The 20,017-nt window shown below is 52.7% G+C and overlaps 1 long non-coding RNA gene across 1 annotated transcript in view; it reads left to right on the top strand.

The window, feature by feature from the left end:
* Positions 1 to 20,017, top strand: part of LOC112934351 (uncharacterized) — an 82,362-nt gene that overhangs the window by 21,817 nt on the left and 40,528 nt on the right. The window contains exon 2 of the long non-coding RNA XR_012001491.1: positions 14,644 to 14,742. This is a non-coding gene — a long non-coding RNA (uncharacterized lncRNA). The remainder of the gene's footprint in view (positions 1 to 14,643; positions 14,743 to 20,017) is intronic.

Here is a 20,017-nt window from a genome sequence, read left to right as displayed (position 1 = left end):
AAGGTGGGGGATAGAAGAGCACAGGTATGAGCCAGGATCTCGGGCAACCCACGGAAAGAGGAAGACCCGGGAAACTTTCAGGAGATGGGCCAGTGTGTAGGGTCTGGAAGCAGCAGGTGGAATTCCACATTCAGACAAGGTGCGGAAGGTGCCCAGGTGAGGCAGGACATCCCCGAGGATGCATTAGAAGTGACCTTAGCAATCTGAGGCACCTCTGGCGGCTGTCCACCCCTACTTTCCCAGAAACTTGTTTCTTTAAAAGGAGTGAAAAAAAAAGGAGCGTTGAGAATAAAGTAATGACTTGTAAAATCAGCCAGTGACATGAATATTGAAAACAAAATTGTCAAAGATTAAAAAAAAAAAAAAGAAAGAAAACCAACCCTTAGACTTGATGTAGATGATAGAGAAGTGAAAGATGAAGGGCTAGCGGCCCCTGGGTGGCTCAGTTGGCTAAGCATCTGCTTTTGGCTCAGGTCATGATCTCGAGGATCCAGCCCCGGGTCGGCTCCCTGCTCAGTGGAGAGTCTGCTTCTCCCTCTCCCTTTGCCACCCTCCCTGCTTGTGCTGTCTCTGTTAAATAAATAAAATCTAAAAAAAAAAAAAAGGAGGGGGGGAAGGAAATACTGGCACACAGTTGGGAGGAGTGTGAATAGGTATAAACCTTTAGAAAAGCAATTTAAAAAAATTCTTTAAAATGTGTTGATCTTTTGGCTTGATTTCTAGAAATATATGCTAAAGAAATGATAAATAAAAGTAGATAATGGCACAAGACATCATTTATTAAAATATGACTTTGTGTTTTCTCCTTTGTATTTTCCCTCTCAGTGTCCCCAGGTTTGTAACCAGACTCCTCCCTACTCCCGAGTCCCAGGGGGCATTTGCAGGACCCAACCAGAAGCTGTTTGAAGGCAACATTTTTCCCTGTGTAGTTATTTATTTATTTGTAAAAAAGAAAGCTCAAGAGAGAAAACATGAAGGCAGTCTCAGTAAAACAGTAGGAGGAATTGTAAGACGGCAGGGGGAAGGTTCCTAGCACCTGAAAAGGGGTCCCAAGTCCCAGAGGTGGGACGTCAGTCCCCTGCATAGCCACACCTCAGGACATTGCTTTGATTTCCTAAAGCTCACGGTCCACAAAAACTAGAGTCACAGCCATACCCCAGTGTCCTGAACCTCCAAGCTGGCATCCAGCAGCAGCCACTGGCTACCGAAGAGCATGCCCTCTGGGATGACGGGTATCTGTACAAACCCCAGGACCTTTGCATGGCCCTGGCAGACAGGGAGTTTTCAAAATGACTGAGGCCTCAAGTGGAATTCAAAGAAAACTGAATGTGACATTCTCACCTATAGGCATTCACAAGAAAAGACGTGTTTTTTAAAGGTCATTGAGTATAGACTTACTATCTTGCTTTGATTTTTTTTTTAAACTATTAGTTAAATATTTTCCATAGGAAGATACCGAAGTCCCCTGCCCTGTGTTCCCTGACCTCCAGGCACATACCTTTACTATTGCACCAACCTTGCTGGGAGGGTCATTATCTATATTTAGTCCCTCACAGTGTTCTTCGAGGTTCTCAGGTCCTAGAGACTCATCAAGACATTGTCTTGTTTACCTCCATATGCCCAGTGCCTTGCATAATGCCTGGCAAACACTCAGGGAATGAATGAGGACATGAATGAATGAAGGAAGGAAGGAAGGAACGAACAAACGAACAGGTGTCTGGTATCTGGGATAAAGGGCTTGGCGAGGCCCATCCCTGTTGTCCCCACACAGACGCTCCTGGCAGCCCTAAGGGCTGTGCACTCGGCCACAGAGTTAACTGCAAGCACATACTTGGGAGTGTAAACAACCCTCCTCCAGGCCAGGGCCGACTGGCAGCCTCGCGGGCAGCTTGCACAATCTCGTGGGCTGCTGTGATTCTCATTTTTGGGGCATGGAGTCATCTCTGCCATGAGCCTCTCCCTCCTTGCCCTGGATTGTCTCTTGGCAACATAAAAGGAACTGTATGTCTGTTGTCAGTGGGAAGAAGTTCAGACCCCCCCATCCCTCCAGGAAACCGGTCCTGATGAACTAGATCTGTCCGTGGACCCCAGGAGGGTGGAGCTGAGAGGGAGCCTGGAGGTCTTCCAGACTGACTGCTTCATTTTACAGATAAAGGGCCTGAGATCCTAAAGAGGTGGGGACACCAAGCTGATTGCAACTGTGGCAAAGCTTGGCACAGAGCTGTGTGTCCTGGGATGGCAGCTGGTTTTGGAACCAGCCGAACAGGGCTGTAAATTCCTGCCCAGCCACTGTCCAGCCGTGTGAACTTGGATCGGGGATGTGTCCTTGAGTCCCCATCCCCTTGTCTCTGCTGTGCTGCCTGCAAAGGTGTCCTGGAGCCCCTGTGTGATAACACCCAGCCCAGTGCTGGGCTCAGACTAGGGCCTTTTGTCTCCTGCCTCCTCCCACCCTTTCTTTCCTAACTTTTCCCACTCACCGTTCCTCACCATTCCTCCAATCTGGGTGTGAAGTGCCCACGCATCCCTCTGAACCCTCCACTCCAGGGCAGTTCGCTTCCTGATTGGCCTCACATGCTCTCATGGCCTCTAGACTCATTAGGGTCCGCCTACTTTCTCTCTTGCCTTTTCTGTTCTCACACACCTCTTGATCTTGCCAAATTCATTCATATTTTCCTTTCTCTCTCCCTTCCTGCAAACTTTCCCAGGCCTCTGCTCTGCGCCAGGCACCTGATGGGCAGGGAAGCTCCTGGCCACCTCTTGCCCTTTCAGAGCTCACCTGCTGCTTGAGAGGGGTTGTGCGAGCACGGACAAGACAGGAGAGGAGCGCTGAATGGCAGAGGCGATGCCGGGTACCCACAAAATCCTGTGTACTAGCTCTGGTTTCTGGAACACCGTGGCAGATAGAACAGTGACCATGTCCTATCCCCTAAACCTTTCAATGTTACCTTATGTGACAACAGGGGCTTTGCAGATGTGGATAAATGAAGGATTTTGAGAAGGGGAGACTGTCCTGGATTATCCAGGGGGACATAGGTTCCTTGTAAGAGGGAGAAAGAAGATCAGAGAGGAGAGATGTTGTCCTGCTGGCTCTGAAGATGGAGGAAGGGGCATGGGTGCCCCTGGAGTCCTCAGAAAGAACCGACCCTGCTGACACCGTGATTTTAGCCTTCAAGACTCATTTTGGACTTCTGACTTCCAAAACTAGAACAGAGTAAATATAGGCTGGTTTCAGCCACCAAGTTTGTGTTAATTTGTGACAACAGCGGTAGCAAATGTAGAAGACCATGATTCTCTGCCCTTTTGTGGGGATATGGCCCGTGTGACTAACTCCGGCCAGTGCAACGTGAATGAGGGTGACGCACCTTGCTTTGACCTGAGGCTTCTCTCTTGCCCTGCCACAGCCAGTGAAGACGTGGTAGTTGGTGAAAGTACAAGGCTGTGGTGGTGCTGCTGGCAGCCTGGGTCCCTGAGTGATTGTGTGGAGAAGAGCCGCCCGCCCCCTCCCCCTGCCCCACTGACCCTCTTAGGATTTGGAGATTATTCAAGACTGATATAACCTAGATTTTTCTTACTGTGGGAGCTCTGATGAGGCTCTTGCTTCATAGAGGCAATGATTAAGCCTTGAGAAGATAGGTGGGCACTTAACAACGTGAGCAAAGGCCTGGAGGGGCTGGAGTGCGTGGTGGAAGCAGAGGCTGGCTGCAAAGGTTGGGGGGAAATGGGGAGTAGGGCTCTGCTGTGACTCTGGCCATCCTGTCCCCCCAAGCCAGGCTCCAGTAGGCTTGTACTCCTTTCCCAGCATGTACTGCTGGGTGTGTACCTAGTGTGCCTGCAGGCCTCATGTATGCACATGCATGTGTGTGGTCTAGAGGCCTCTCTCTCTGGGCACAGGTACACACGTGACTGCAGGTGTGTGCAGCTATGGGTTTGTCTCTGGGTAAAGCTGTAGCTCCAGCGGGGGTCTGGGCCAAACGATGGTGTCGGGCTGCGAGTGGGTCTCCGGTGCCGAGGAACTGAATAAAGAGTGTGCAGCAATGAGGATGGTGAGGGAGTGTATCAGAGTGAACACAGAAGCTTTTCAAATCATTGGCAAGGGGAAAGCTGTGGAACACTGCGGTGGCTCATAAGGGGAGTCGAAATCCGCAGTGCCCCCCTTTGGGGCCGAATGTGCAATGACTCATTAACCTGTGCCCTCTCCAGGGGTGACCGATTGCTGAACAAGCGTGGGTCTTTCTCGAGGGGCCAGCGTGAGCCAGAGAACACCCTATCACGTCAGTCCCACCGCGGGCCAGGTTTGCATCCTGTGTTTATTGCCCACATTACTCACTGTTTTGTTACCTGAAATACGTTTAATTCCTATTAATAACGAGCACTGTAGGGCATAGATTTCATCACTGGCATTAAATTACTTGATTGCAGTTTACAAAGCAGCTGCCCGTGATGGATGACGCACCAGCTGAAGCCAGGGCCTTCACACATGAGCCGCTCACATGCGTGTGGACATTGCACGGCGGGAGTGTGTAGTCAGAGGCAATGCGTTTTCTTGCACACTTACAGTAGCACGTGAAGGTAACCTTTTGTGCGCTTGGCCCTTCTGTGGGGTGCCGCTGTGCCGCCCTAGACCCGAGCCTGCTTTATTGAGAATCTCCTATGGGCTGGGTGCACAGCTCAGGGCTTTTGAGGCTCTTGTCTCCGTGAACTCCAGGGCCCCATGTGGGCAGGGGCTGTAACCTTCACATCATAAACGCAGAGACAGAGGCTCGCAGAGGACCTGCCTGCGGTGCACGGTGGGGCCAGCCTTCAGTCCGGCCAGGCCTGCTTACACGCCGCCTCGCACGTTCCTCAAGCGCCAGTCAGACCAGCTCATTTCTGCCCTCCCTGCCAACCTCGCAGGCAGGCCCCTTTAAGATCAGGTGAGATGATGTTTTTTCGCTGAGAGGCCGCAGGAAGATTACTCATTCTTTTTAGTTTTCTTTGGTCATACCGTTTGTATCTTTCATTAATGGCTGGAAGAGTGTCCTGTCCATTGGTTCCCCGCGCGGCCCCCCTCCGTGCGGGGTTCGTAGGAAATGATGTCAGAGCGCGAGAGGGTGAGTGGTCAGGGGGCCTGACAGAACTGCCCTTCTCCCGCCCACCGGGCACACACACTGCCTTTGCAAAAACAATTCCCTATTTGGCAAAGGGCAGTGTTTGCCCTGGGATGGGACCTTGCGGCCCTGCACCAGGCCGTGTTTGTTCTGGCATGAACCACAGAGATGTCCGAGCCTTCCATGTTTGTTGAACTTCCTGGATTTCTTATCATGCAGCCTGCGCTGCCAGGGAACGGGTGAAATGCTGACTGGTGCCCGAGAGACCAAGAGGGGATACTGAGAAGTTCCACAAACCCACTCCTGCCCCCAAGGGACAAGCAGCACTGGGCAGGGCCGCTGAGGGCTGGTGGGGGCAAGGGAGAAGGAGCCGGACAGACCTATAGGTAAAGCCTTCCCCTTCTTTAACCTGGACTGAGCCGGGGTGCCCAGGTGGCTCAGTCGGTTAAGCGTCTGCCTTTGGCTCAGATCCTGATCTCAGGGTCCTGGCTCAGTGGGGAGTCTGCTTCTCCTTCTGCCTCTCTCTCTGCTCATGTTCTCTCTCCTTGTCTCTAAACAAAACAAAACATCTGGCCTGAGCCTACATTCCCACGCCTGAACCCCACTCCTGAATTCTCTGCTGTTGAGTCTAGTCTCCTCACTTTCCCTGGATGTCCCTTGCCCGGGCCTGGGCCATGCCTGCCACGTAGCACTTTCTGTCTCCCATGTCTCCAGCTGACACCCTAGTGGGGAGGTAGAATGAAGGAACCACCGAAGCATTCTGAGGGTGGGGCTGGGCCCCACACTATACTTTCCTGCACCTTTGCCTTCGCCTGGGTTCCCTGACCTTCCAGAGCTCCTCAGGATGTTTGCCCGGGGATGCCGAAATGAACCCTCAGGGAGCCCTGGGGAGAACGTGTCTCTGCCCCATCGGGAAGTCACACAACACTGCAGCTGGGGAAGGCTGAGGTAGGAGTCAGTGGTGATGGGGTGGGCGGGGTGGGGGGGTGCGGGCGGGGGTCCCTGGCTCAGGAGTCGGCCAACCAGGGTCAGGTCCCAACCCAGCCTTCTAGCACCAGGACCTGTGCCTACGTAGAATGAGTCTAATGGCAGCTCCTTTCTTGGGAGGCTGAACTACAGTGAGAGGTCGATGAAGTTCCACGAGCACAGTAGGCAGATTTTAGCAGCCCCTTATGTTACCCTAAGGGGATTTCAGACAAATGGTTGACCTTCAACCACCTTTGTGCCCTAATCGTGCTATTCCTTGACTGCCACCTCCAAGGCTCCTTATTTCACAACAAACATATGGTTGCAATTGTCCATCCTCTCTGCAGATGAGGGGACTCGGAGGCTGGGGCTGTGGTCCAAGGACACGCAGTCTGTAGGTGGCAGAGCAGGGTTCAGTGCAAGCTGGCTTGACCCGAAGTGTGCTTCTTCCTCTCTGTGACCTCTGCCATAGTCCCTCATGCTGCCCAGGGGTCCTTGAGCTTTCCTGGCCCTCCTGGGTCTGGTGGCTGAGGCAGGAGGGGCAGCTGCCAATGTGCAGTGAGCTCAGGGAGGGCCTGGGGTCCCCTTGGCAGACCCCCTTGTTTGCTACACACCCTGAATTCCTACCATTACTCATGCTGCTGTGGCTCCTGTAGCATGTGGGCAAGCCCCCTGGTATAATGCAATCCACTGTCTGCCTCTGATGGCAGGGCACAGCCACGGAGGACACACCGGCACCTAGTATCTGAGGACGGGGTCCCAAGCCGGGGATGATCTCATGAAGAGGAGGAACCTTGGGTCCTAGAGCGGCCACCCTGGGACCAGGGCTTGTCACCAAAGGGAGAAAAAAGGCTTTACCACGGAGAGCAGAGAAAAGGAGAGAATGATGTTGAGTTCCTACTGTGTGTGGGTGCTGCCTTTATGTACACTGTGTCATCCAGCTCTCTCAAAAACCTTGTTGGGTCCCCATGTTACAGAAGGGGAAAGAAAGCACAGCAAAGTTAAGCGATTTGTCCAAGGCCACACAGTTAACACCGCAGAGGCAAGGCTCAATGCAGGCCTGTGACAACTTTGTAATTTTGCCAGGACATAGTTCCCTCTGCTGCAGATGTGCTTATGGGAAGGGATTTGTGTCTTCAGTGGAGCTAGCTGGCCTGGGTAGAAGCAGGGTTTACCAACAGGAACCGTTGCCCCATCAATCAAGGGTCTGGCCCTGGCAGCTCTTGCCGCCCACCTGGGATGGCCAGAAGCCTGGAGGTGCTTCAGCCCAGTTAGTCATCCCAGGTGAGCGGCAAGCAGGCACCCATCGGGAGGTTTGCCTCCACCCCCCACACTTGAGATGAGAAAACAACAAAAGTACTTTATCTGGCCTCAACCCTGAGCTCGGTGCCCAGGCGCATTACTCACTTCCTTCCTGGGACCTCCATGGGAGGGGGGTGCTGACTCCTGCCAGCACTGTGGGTCATAGTGGGGTGCAGGTGGGCGTCGCCGGGTCACTCACGTCCCCTCACTGGACCCCATGGGGACCCAAGGTGAGCCAGGACATCAGGCTGAGCCTTGGATGCCTCTGCTGGAAATATATATTAAATGAGAATAAAGCGATTTGGCTCCACTTGAAAGTAAAGTAGGGTCTGCAGAGAAAACGGAGATAAAACAGTGAAGTCCAACAACCAGAAACGGTCTGCCCCAGTGACAACCACTGGGTGCTTTCGTCCCCGCCCTTCACACACATGGACTTGATAGTTGGTGTTGCTGTCTCGTCACCTTTCCTGGGTCCTAAGCACCCCCGGGCTTCCCCCAAACCATTTGTTTACCTGTTCTAGCCTTTGGAGGGAGGCGATGTCACTTTGCTTTCTAGATGTGCAAGGGAAGCTTCAAGAGCTTGACAAACCCGGGCTCACACATACTGAGATAAAGGCAGAGAGGAAGGATTCTGCCTGCACAGTCCGAGCCCCTGGAGAGTACCATAGCCGCTGCTGTGATTCCCCATCTGCCCCCTGGCCTCCCGTCAGAGGCACGTCCCCCACCGCAATGAGTTCAGGGCAAACAGCAGGTGTCGTTCTGCATGCGATTCCCCATGCCATGGCCGTAGAGCAGGATGCCACCCTCTCCTGGTGCTGGCCACCTTAGTTATTTCGAATTTCTCACCATTATAAGCACATTGCCGGGAACTGCTTCGAGTTACGGTGATTTCTCTGGGCAGTGCTTACCGTGGAATCGTGAGGCCAGAGGGTGGGGACACTTTGAAGAACTTCTAGGAAGCACCGCCCCATGTGGGCGCCTGATTTCAGCTCGCTGGGCAGAGATGAGCCGGCTCCTTCAGAGGCTCCGTGCGGCCTAGCGGCCCAGCGTGGCGCTCCATGCTGATGACTCACGGGAGGTAGCACACAGCTGAGCCTTCCTGGGGGCGCAGGTGTCGTGGCCTCTGCCACACTTCAACCCAAGCTCAGGATTGAGGCCTGTTTCAAGGTGATAAAAATGAATCTCCTAGAGGCAAAGTCACTTACCCAAGGTCACACGGCCTGGGCCCAAACCCACGTTTTGCAAAACGCCGGCCACTAATTCTTCAGCAGTTCTAGCTAACTTTCCCCACCAGCGCAGCGTCCACAGGTGCCAGCTTACTGTCTGAAGCATCTCCTGGAGATTTTCACAGAGACTGGGGTTTGGCTCAGTCCTCACCTCCTGCTGGCCTCTCTCTAAATTATATTTTAGGCTCTGCCCACTTCTCTGCATCACCTTTTGCTGGTTCAGTAGCCTCTGGAGGTTTTGTGTCTGGTGGGCTCGTGCTGAGCCACTCTTGCCCTTTTCTCCACTTAGCAGTCAGAATGGTCTGTTAAGGACCCAAGTCCCCCCAGGTGGCTCCCCTGCCCTGGCCTTTCAGGGACTCCCCCCTGGGTGTGAGGTGACTCACCTGGAAACCTGCTGAGATGAATTTGATTCAGTGCCTGCCCCATGCCAGGTACAGTGCTAGACACGATGGGAACAGAACCAGACACAGAACTTAGGAGGCCTGCCTCCTCTGTTCCCTCCCTCCCTCCCTCCCTGATCCTGTCCCATCCCTACCTGAGTGCCCACTGGGCCCCAGACATTGGGGCCCTCCTTTCCCTCATGCAGACAGGCCACTCTTGCCCTTCCTCCCCGAGTTCTGACTGCCTCCTTTCTTTACCAGAAAACCCTCCCTACACGCAGGCCGGCGCTGTGTATCTCACTATTGTCTTCACAGAAGACATATGCCTCCCCCAAAACATGTGCCTCCCCAAAACACACCCACCCACACACCACAGCTTCCCCCAGACAAATTCTCTGTTCATAAACTTTCGAGGAGAAAGGGGATAGGGGAATGACTTTCTAGCCACCTTGGTCATGTTTTTGCATTCATAATAAATATTTTCACATTCATTTAAAAAAAAATCCAACAAAGACAGCATACTCGATGAGAAGAGTGACAGGATATTGGCCACAACATAATGATAGTTGCTCATTTCAATGGCTCCCCCCACCTGGACGGAAACCCTTCTGGATTGCCTTCCTCACAATTTCAGTAAGACCCTTATCAATTATTTGGTGAGCCAAGAGGCCTTCCTCCTCCCGTGTTTGGTCTTCCACGAACTGGACTCACTGATTCTGGTGATCGCAGTGACACGGCTCAGAGAAATCTCCTGATAGAAGGACTTAAAGGCCTCTTGCTGTGGCCTGGGCCTGGCCCTCTGCAGGTGGGGTGGAGGTACAGCTGGCCACATCCCTCCGTCTGTCCAGCCTTCGAAAGAGCCACCCTCTGCCCCTCTCTGATTCGCCCGCAAAGGTAGTTATGAGGCTCGACTCCTCTTGCTGTCCCCACTGGGCTTCACGAGGCCTTAGTGCAAAGAACTCCTCAACTGGGCCGTGTTTCCTCTATTATAATTGCCACTTTCTGATTTTCTCTCTTCCTTGATGTCTTCAGCAGGAGAGTACAGAAGAGCTAGGGTGCTCTTAAGCCCTTGCAGTGGGAACAGGAGACAGGGAGGGATCACCACTGACACCTGCGGGTCTGTAGCCTGCCAGGTCCGCCAAGCCCCAAGAGGGAGAATGGGATCCCCCAGGAGTGAAAGAGACCAGCCCAATGACAGCAAAACAAGTTTTCCTGGGTTGAAAACCATGAATTCCCAAATAATGAGGTTGATGAAAAGATGGGGTGAGCACATGTGACCATGTGCCAGAGCTGCTTATGACAGCAAGGCTCGGGTAAGTACCTCCTGGGTGCCAGCTCCATGCTGGGCATCGTGAGGGCCACACACAGTTTCTGACTACTGGAGACTTGATGGACTGGGGGCCTGACACAAGCTGGGGCCTGGACAAAGCGCTCCCTCTCAGCTTTCTGCTGATGAGTTGAGTAGCACTGGACATCACCCATGGGAAACTATTCTTCCCAGCTCCAGCCAAGACTGGGGATTCCCTCTTGTGGAGAAGATTGACTTCTCTTGGGAAGCCTTTTCTCTTCTTGCCAAAGGCAGAAATGAGGTCTCTTTTTTCTACCCTGAAACTCTGAGCTTGACCCACAGGAAGGCACTGGGCATTCCTGCTGGACAGGCCTACAGGACTGAGGCCTGGCTGAGTTGGGGGCCCCCTCCTTCTGCACCCAGAAGCTGGATGTGCCTCATCCACGTTCTGGGTTGCAGGCCATGGGTTAACCTAGAAGAAGGAGGAGTAATTGTACAGAAGTCAGATATTCTACAGCGACCCCAAGCAAGGCCAGTCTTCCTGGTAGGGCAGCAGGGCACATGAGGGGAAGCACAGCACAGGGGAGTGAGGGCAGGGGAGCTGGTCAGCCCCAGGCCTCACAGTTAGGAGTGGGCCCATTCCTTACATGGCATTTGGTGAATGAGAAATGCATGCAGAGCCAGCTCCCCCAGGACAAGTGGCCTGCTTGAGGGAAAAAGTATATAGGGATGTGTGTGTGTGTGTGCTTGGGCTCTGGAGGCCCGGCCCAGCTAGCGGCACCAGCTCTCAGGCATCGGCCAAGGGTAGGCACACAACAAATATTTACCCACAGACAGCCTGAGCTGCTTCCTGTCTCCCGCTTGGAGCTGGGGGCTGCACGGAGGCTGGTGGGATTCTCATGATACCCTCAGCAGCAGAGACTTGGAGCCACATGACCACAAGGCATGGCGGATGGTCTCCCAAGGGGACTGTGGCCTCACTCAGGCAGGTGGGACTCCCTCCTGCTGACAGGCAGTGGACAGTGAGCAGCACTTGGATGGAGCTGTGGCCACAGGTGGGCACGCCCAAGGAGCTCTGATGGGTGTGGAAGAGGAGCTTGAAGCAGCCCGCACTTCCCGCAGATCAAGCAGAGGCTCGGAGAGAGCAGAGTTGATGCATTCGCAGGAATGTAGCTTCGTGGGACCGTCAGGGTTGCTTTTGGTGAGCAGTTCCATTCATTCAGCAAATATTTACCAAGCTCTGGCCAGATGCCAGGTCTTGCCCCAGAGAGCTGTTGAGAGGCTCCGGGAGGTGACGTGGTGGCAGGAAGGGCTCAGTGCTTGTTTGCCAGCGGAGTCATGCTGCCCACAGGCCCCACCACTCTCCAGGACTGGAGACAGGGTCCCTGCACATCAGAGAAATTTGTCTTGTCTCCCTCCTCTCCTTGGACCCACTTGGCTATGGAACGGACAGATCTGAGCCTTGCTTATGTGAAAGCTGTGGAAGGAAAGAGCCAGAGCAAAGGATCAGAACTCTACCTTGAGGCCTTGTTGCTTGTAGCCAAGGGTGCTGGATGCTCGAGGCTACCCTGCCAGCAAAAGTAGAATTGCCTCCTAATCCTTCCTTTGTCCTTAAATTCTTCTTTCTCAGAGAACATCAGACCTGCAAACCACTTTATCTTCCTGTCCAGTATCACCTTTCACTCTGTTCCGTTGGCCTAGGGGGGTTCTCTCACCTTTCTGCCATGGAACAATCCATATTTGAAGACCTCCAAAGACAGGAAGCTCAGTAACTCTAAGCACCCAGGTAGTCTGAGTGAGTGGCTGTCCTGAGGCCAAGAAGGCAGCAAGGGGAAGCTGGAGCACATGAGAAGGCCATGGGGACTCAGGAAATGCTGGTGTGCTGGGAGAGGCCACAGGAGACAAGGACAGGGAGCCCGAGAGCCAAATGGTAGGCACCTGACCAGCTTGGAAACCAGTAAGCACAAGACACATGGACTCTCTGTAGACTACCTGCTACCCTTGAATCATCCACCGCCTGACGCCCTTGGGACCTGGCGTGGGGAATGGTGAGAGCCAACTCTTCACACCCCCCAGCATAGCACATGCCTGGGAGCATACTTGCATATGTGTGGGCCATGCAGGAGGCCAGAAAACCAATGGCAGTAGTGTCCACCTTGCCAAAAAGGCCCAAGGAACCACCAAATCCAGAGCTAGCATGCTCCAGCTGCATACTCAGGCCCCAGACCCCGGGTGTCCCCGTGGGACCGGGTTGATGGAGCAGTTGAGCTTACTATCAGTTTCTGGCAGCTTCTAATGAGTAATGAAAGGGAGTAGATCCAAGTTTTGCCAAACAAGTGATTGACCTTAAGTGCAGCGGGGTAAACAGGACTCTGGAGGAGGAATTGGCTCATTGTTGGGCCTGGTGGAGACCAATAGAACCTGCTACGGGAAGAGGCCATTAGGCATCTCTTGTTATATCTGTCGCTCTTCTCTTCACACATCCAACAGGATACAGGCCAGTTTTCTAAGGCAACTGGGCTTGCTCAGCTGCTGTGAAGGCCTGGGTCTGTGAATGGTTTTTGCATCTTTCTGGATGTCAGTGATGCTCTGTGCGGCTTGTGTGTGGCTTCCTGCCCTGTAGGTACAGGCATATGTAAAAGTCACGTCTGTGGTTCAGGGGATGAGTTCAGACTCCAAAGCTTTAAAGATCCTTTTATGCATCCTGCCTGCCACACTCCAACCTCGCACTGCTCTGCCTCCCTCTTAGGTCATCTGTTGGCCACATGATAGGCACAGTGGGAAAAACATGAACATCAGGATCCTGGAAACTGGGTTCCAGTGGAGGTTGCCTTGCTTACTAGTTGGTTGCTATTGGACAAGAACATGTTTACAAACATTTTCTGTGTTTGCAACCAGGAATAATAAAAAATGATCAGCCCCAAAGGCTGTGAAGGGAACCAACTGGGTTAAGACATGTGAGAATCCCCCACTGAGCTTGTCTGGACCACACAGGTGCCCCCTCCAGCAGAGCTGGATCCCTGCCCTTGGCCCAGGGTGGCCTTAGGAGACAATTCCTTCATGGGGAGCCTGAGTGGTGGTTGCGTCCCCCATCCCTGGACCATGATGACGCCCCACTGTTTTAGGCTGGAGCATCCACCTGCCTCTGTGGTTCTGTACCCATAGCCAAAGGACCCTAACCTAGCTCTGTGGACAGCCCTAACCAGACATGGTCAGCACACCCAACTGCCTGGCCTCCCTTGGAGGTGCTGGTGCTCAGGCAGCTGCAGATTCCTGGGACATGGGAACAGCCCTGGGGCCCTCTGAGCATGCCCACTGCCACCATGCTCTACCCAAGCAAGGACAACAGGGTTCACTGTCTAGAAGAGACATTGGCCCCAGCATTCTGGTCCTCTTCATGTCACTACAACCAGGAACTGTTGCAAACATTTCACCAGGGCTCAGAAGAACCCAGAGGAAGAGAAAATACACTCAGTCTACCTCAATTTTGCAATCTCATGAGAGAGATCAGCTTAGCACCCAGGAAACAATTAGAGAACAAGATAGTGTCCTATTACCAACTTCATGTGCCTCAGAGGGCACAAGTCACAAGTCTTTGTTTACTCAGCTACTAAAGGGTTTTCATGCCTAACTTCTCAGAACCCCAGGGAACTTTCATGGGCCTTAGGGGATGAGGAAGGACTAGTGGGCAGGGACCCAAGATCCCCCATGCCTTAGATCCCCACCCAGAATAATCAACACTTATGTGTTCTCTATTGGCTATTACGGTTAATTTTATTGGAGGGGGGGGAAAAAGAGTGTGGAAACTACTGGATGAGCTGAATTTCTGAGCTTAGAATTGTTATTTAGAGAAGGAGCATGGAATGCTGTATAGGAGGAAGAGAGAGCACGATACATAGGGGGCGGGAGATTTCATCTGTCCCAGGCTGGCAACTTGCCTCTCCCACTGGCTGGCTGTCAGGCCCCCTGTGTTCCTCTGGGTGGGGGTCCTAGGGCTGCATGGGTCTCAGAGCTTGAGGTGAAGTTCTTCATACACCCTGCAGCCTGAAGCAAGCACCCTCTTCACCTGCTGCTCCATGGAAGCCTAGCAGTGGGATCTGCCAGAGGGAGAGCCAGCAGGACTGTGTCCTGGGTGACATAGTTTTACGGTCCGTTTTGGCTAAGGGTGATCTTATCTCTTCTACTTCGTACTAGCAAAGCAAACAATACCGCAGTGATAATGCTGTATAAAATTTATAATGCACAATTGCATGATTGATATGGCACATTGAACTGTGCATACTGTGGGCACTTGATAAATGTAGGCCTGCCCTTTGTCCCCAAGGTAGGGGGGCGGTGGCATTGCAGTGAAGACAAGGACTCTATTTACTGAAAAACATTTTTGTCATGTCCAGCTCCTCATCTTGGCATCATCCCAGGCATCTTCCAAGAAACCTCAAGAGGCAGGAACTTCTGGCCCTAGTTTTTAGAGGAGGAAACAAGGCTCAGAGACGGTAAGTGATCAGTTGAGGGTGTCAGAGCCTGTATTTGACCTAGGACTGACCCTGAGCCACCGCCCTGGTTCTCTCTACACAGCCCTTGCCAGGTCTGAGGCTGTGATTGGGAGGGAGTGGGCAATAAGGGTGGGGGGGGGCAGGGCTGGCACCTCTTCTTACCCACCCCATCACCTTGACATTCTGGGTCTTAAAATTCCAGAAGGTTGGGAAGGGGGCACGGAAGAGGTAAGCTCTGGAATCCAGGAAGTGGTCACGGGGTTTAGAAAATCCCGGGCAGTGGGCCATGGCTGGCAGCAGGGACTTGGCCAAGGAGGGGCAGAGGAGCAGGTCCCAGGTCTCGGCAACCAAGTCAGGCAGCCCCGATCAATGCCACCCTGGAGGGCTGCCTCGGTGAGAGCATCGCCCGAGCTCGGCTTTCTGCGCTTAAAAGCACAGAATGGAGCACAGAGATACCCAAGTTCCCTCAGCGAGTTAGGGGTGAAACCCATCTCCTGCCTGTCTCCCACACGGTTCCCAGGGGAACCCAGGTCCCAAGTCCCTCTGGGCCACACACTGAGCTCTGGTGTCCTTCGGTGCATGACCCGCTCTGGTTTTACCTGCTCGCTTCTCCAGCCATCAGCCAGTTGAAAGCTCATCTGGCCAGGCCCGTGCTTTTCCTGGTCTTCCTCCTGCAGCTCCCAGCCTCAACTTTACCCATCAACACTGTCTGTCGTGTTGATGGGCATTTGTACAGTGTCACCTGACCCATTGACATCAGGGCCCCAATCCCCAAGACAGGATGGTGGGAAAGATGAGGTCCCTGAGAGCAGTTCTGAGAATTTGAAGCCCAGCACAGCCATTTGCTCCGGATATGAGCCCAGCCCTGACTCCGGGAAACCTCTGTTTTCCATGTGCCAAATGGGAAGGATGGCCAGCACCACATGTCCCCGTGCAGGATGTGATCAACACAAAGCCTTGGACCGTGCTGACTGCTAGGTGACACACATGCTGAGCTCTCAAACAGTCCGTCACCTGCAGAAGCAATGGTCGATCTTCCTTGCTCTCAGGGTGGTCTTTATAAAGCCTGAATTGGCCAGCAATCTTCTTGGTGGACCTCCCATGTCCTTCCCCATGTCATCACCGGCTCTGAGCTCTGGGAACCCCAAATTCCTACAGCCCCAGCACATACTTGTTTATGCACTTCCCTTCCCTGCACCTGCCTCTTCCCCACACATACTTCCAGGAGATCCTGGGTCTGAGGAGGCCTCCTGACATCGGTACCTCCCACCTGACCCTCATCCTGGCCAAAGCCAGAGAGATGGTGGGTGGGAGTATGGTGTGTGTCACATGTGTGTGTCACCTGCACAGATCAGGTCTCTGCTGCTCAGCCTGTCACCTGGTTTCCTTCCCAGCTGACTGCTTTATTTTGGCATTTGGCTTGAGTCCTCCATGACTTCCCCATTCTGTGGGCTTCCTTCCTCCTTCAGGCACTGTGAGCTTGCCAGACAGGTTTTCTTCCCAGCCAGGTGGCTTTAGTGAGGCTAGGAATCCAGCTGGCCAATCTGGAGCCCAAAATGAAGCCCTGTCCCACTGCTTTCTTCTGGAAACTTCCCCTTGCTCCCTGCTCTAGGCCTGGCTTGAGCAAGAAGCATCGGTAGCCCAGAAACCCTGAGGACTAGGCAACTGTCTTCCCCCATGCCCTAGGCTTGGCCTGGAACCATCCCCCAGACCACTGACATAACTGTGAGTTGAGAAGGCTATCTCTAGGTGTGGGGCCTAGAAACTGTCAGGTGGGGAGAGGCTCCTCTCCAACCCCATTGTCTGGGAGCCCAAGGAATGGGCCAGAGCAGGAGTCACTGTTGCTCTGCATTGCCCAAGCACCAGGCATTGCACCAACACATCACAGTGATGGTGACATCTGACTGTCACCATAGGAAAGGGGCCATCGAAAATTACATGCTGAGGACATGATAGTTCCCAATCTGAGCCCATGCTCATGCTCCTGGAGCTGTGATTTCATGTGAAAATGGGTCATTTAGAAACTGCACACCAGTGCCAGGGATGTGAAAGCGTCAGAGCCATACCATGTCATCAGGAAACCCCAACATCGCTAAGGTGACCTCTCAGGAGGGCACCCTCTGGTGGAAGAGTCCTGGTGGAGATACTCAGGCAGTAGTAACCCCATCACCTTTCCTTCCCTGGCCACCACGCTCTGGCTCTGGGCTGCAATACCTGAGCTCAGTGCCCAGCAATGGATGGTTCTCGGTGAAGGCCAATCCCCTTGGCCTTCTGCCCCAGATGCTCTGTCCTGCTGCCTAGATCAGCTGATCCTCAAGTCATCCCACCAAACATGATGAGCCCTTTCTAGCACTGGGAGCTGATGAGCCGAGTATGGTAAGAATCACAGATGTGGAATCAGGTGTCGGGCTTCTGGCTCTGGCTCTGGCACTCAACATTTAAGCCCATGTGGGCAGATCACTTCATTCCCCTGGGTCTCTGTGTCATCATTGGTTGTCATCCCTACAGCAGGGATTCTCGTGAATGCCACAGAAGATGCAGTAATATGCTACATGAAGGCCCTTAAAATGTAAAAAGTACAGTGAGAGATCTCACTATCACCGTCCTCATCACCGTTTGCAGCGTCCACGGCCAGAGCCTAAGGACCTGAGGTGAAATCAACCAAGATATAAAGCCCCTGGTGCAGAGCCAGGCCCACGGCCAGCCCTCAATAAATATTGGTTCTCTCCCCTTCCTACCCTTTCTGAACCTCCTCAAGCTGGTGGGTAAACAAATGCCTGCCTAGTGACTCCCCGAAAGAGGAGTTAATACGTAACATGCTGTTCTGGGGCTTGCCAATCCAGCCGGACTCCTAGAAACATTCCTACCTGCCAGCCAATTTCATACACTGGGTTGTAATCCACTGGGACTCCTGCTGCCCAGGGCAGTTTCCACACTGCTTCCCAGCCGCCCTGCCTGGTCGGGAGGTGTGAGCCCAGGCCACTGTGTGGGTCACCAGGTTCAGCTCTGCCTCTGAGTCCTTTTGGCATGACGATGTCTGCTGACATACAGTGTCATCCCAGGGGGCAAATCCTGAATCCCAAAACAAACAGATACACCCAACTAGCCCTCTGTTGTGCTCCACATCTTTCTGAAGACTTAATGTCTTTATTTCCCTTTTATCTCTCTGGTTCTTCATACAGATTACGGGCTAACTCAAAATCCAGGCTCTGGTTGTGTACGTGTGTATGTGTATGTACCTCTTTTTCTTATCAAGATCAAGAATTCCTTTTCAGATGGAAGTTCACAGTCAGGTGCTATGGGCTGTGATTGTTTGGTTTGGGTGTGTGTGCCGTGGCTAATCCAGCCTTCCTCTTCTTGAACCCAGAAGTCCCAGAGGACTGGATGTGGACTTGTCATTACTTTTGCCCCTCGAGTGAGGAGTCATCTTGAGGGAAATGCTCCTCTTCCTTCCGCTCAAGTCACTTGAGCACCATTGCCCCAATGCCCCCTGCCTCACAGAGGCAGGGGTGGGCTAGGCAGTCTGGGGTGGGCTAGGCATCTGGAGGAGGCAAAGGCAAGGCCTCCGTTCAAGGAGCATCTCTCGGCTCTGCCTGTCAGCCACATGCTGACGGGCCCCATCTTCATTCAGAGGCAATTGGTGCCAATAAGAATGCTGCATGCATCCAGCAGTTTGTGAACCCGGGGACTTCAGGTGTTTTCTCTGGAGCCTGAGGCCTCAGGGATGGGAAGAGTTGGTAGGACAGAGTCAGCAAGGAAGCTCCTGTAGGCATCCGGGAAGTAACACTGGGCTGGTTTGTAGGGAGACTTCTATGTGAAGGAGACCATTAGCAGAAATGCCATCGAGTTCAGGGAACTAAGAGGGATGGAAGGCACCGAGGGATTGGCCAGTGTGGGAGCTGTTTCCACCCCTAGGGCCTAAGTGCTGGATTCAAAGCTAGAGATGTGGAAGGAGGCTGTCCCGCAGAAGCTGGAGCTCCCAGGGGCACCACCAGTCCCAGAATGAGACAATGAGACAAAAGAGGGCAAGCAGGATCCCCTGAACCCCCTGCCCCTACCCCATGCAGTACCCTGCCAGGACTTCCCATTGGAAATCCAGATGGGAGCCAGGGGGTAAGGAGCCCGGGGTACATGCTCCAAAGAGAGCATCTTGCTGGGGCACAGAGCAGGGCAAGGGCAAGAGGGATGCGAGGGACAACCAAATTATCAACATGCAAAGCTCTGGGCAGGAGTTTGGTGACAGGGTTCCAACCCCCACTTGGCCACTAATTCACATGCTATTTGGCAGGTTGCTCTGCCATGCTCAGTATCAGCTGCTTTCTCTGGGGATGGAGGTGTTGGACGAGGTCAGTGATTCTCAGGGCTTGCTGCACTTACTGCTTGTGCACCCAGGACAATTTTAACAGCACACTACTTGTGTCTCAATAGCCACTCTGCCCCTCTCCATCATGGAAATAGAAAGAAGCCATGTCTGGGCTACCTCTCTTTATTGTGTGGTCCACCACATGGCACATTTGTAGTTGGACCTGAACAACTGGCAGGTAGAGGGGAGATTCATCTGTGAGCCCATCCCAGAGGGCTTGGGGCTGGTGTGAGGTGACTGTAAATGGTCAGGACAAGAGGGGCCAATGTCACTGACTTCTGTTTATGGTGGAGATATAAAGTTTCCTTGTAAAATACTTTATTGGGTTTTTTTTTAAAAAAGTAAGTCTATTGAAGAAAAGTGTGGCTGTGGATAGACGGTGTGGACATGACAAGAATCATGAGGGTGATGGTGGTGGTAATGAGCAAGTGATCTTGCTATAACTGAAATTTAAGGAGGAAATAATACCAAGGCTACACAAACTCTTCCAGAAAATGAAAGAGCTCATTTTCAGCTCATGCTGTGAGGTCAGCATTACTTTGATATAAAAACTAGATAGACACACTACAAAAAAAAAAGACTTCAGGCTTATCTGTCATGAACATAGCAATGAGCAAAAGTTTTAATCAAATTTAATCCAAAAAACATGTAAAAAAAAATTGACCATGACCAAATGGGGCTTATGAGAGGAATGCAATATAGTTTAATATTAGAAAATCAATCAATGAAATTCACCATTCTAACTGACTAAACAGGACAAGCATGGGATCATCTCATTAGATGCAGAAAATACATGTGACAACATCCAGCACCCAGTCATAATAAAGACTTTCAGCAAAGTAGGAGCAGAGAGGGGAATGCCCTCAATCTGACAAAAAGGCATCTCCAGAAAACCTACAGCTAATATCACAC

The sequence above is a fragment of the Vulpes vulpes genome, chromosome 5, assembly GCF_048418805.1.
Source record: "Vulpes vulpes isolate BD-2025 chromosome 5, VulVul3, whole genome shotgun sequence".
Taxonomy (NCBI): domain Eukaryota; kingdom Metazoa; phylum Chordata; class Mammalia; order Carnivora; family Canidae; genus Vulpes; species Vulpes vulpes.
This window is presented reverse-complemented; position numbering and strand designations above follow the sequence as displayed.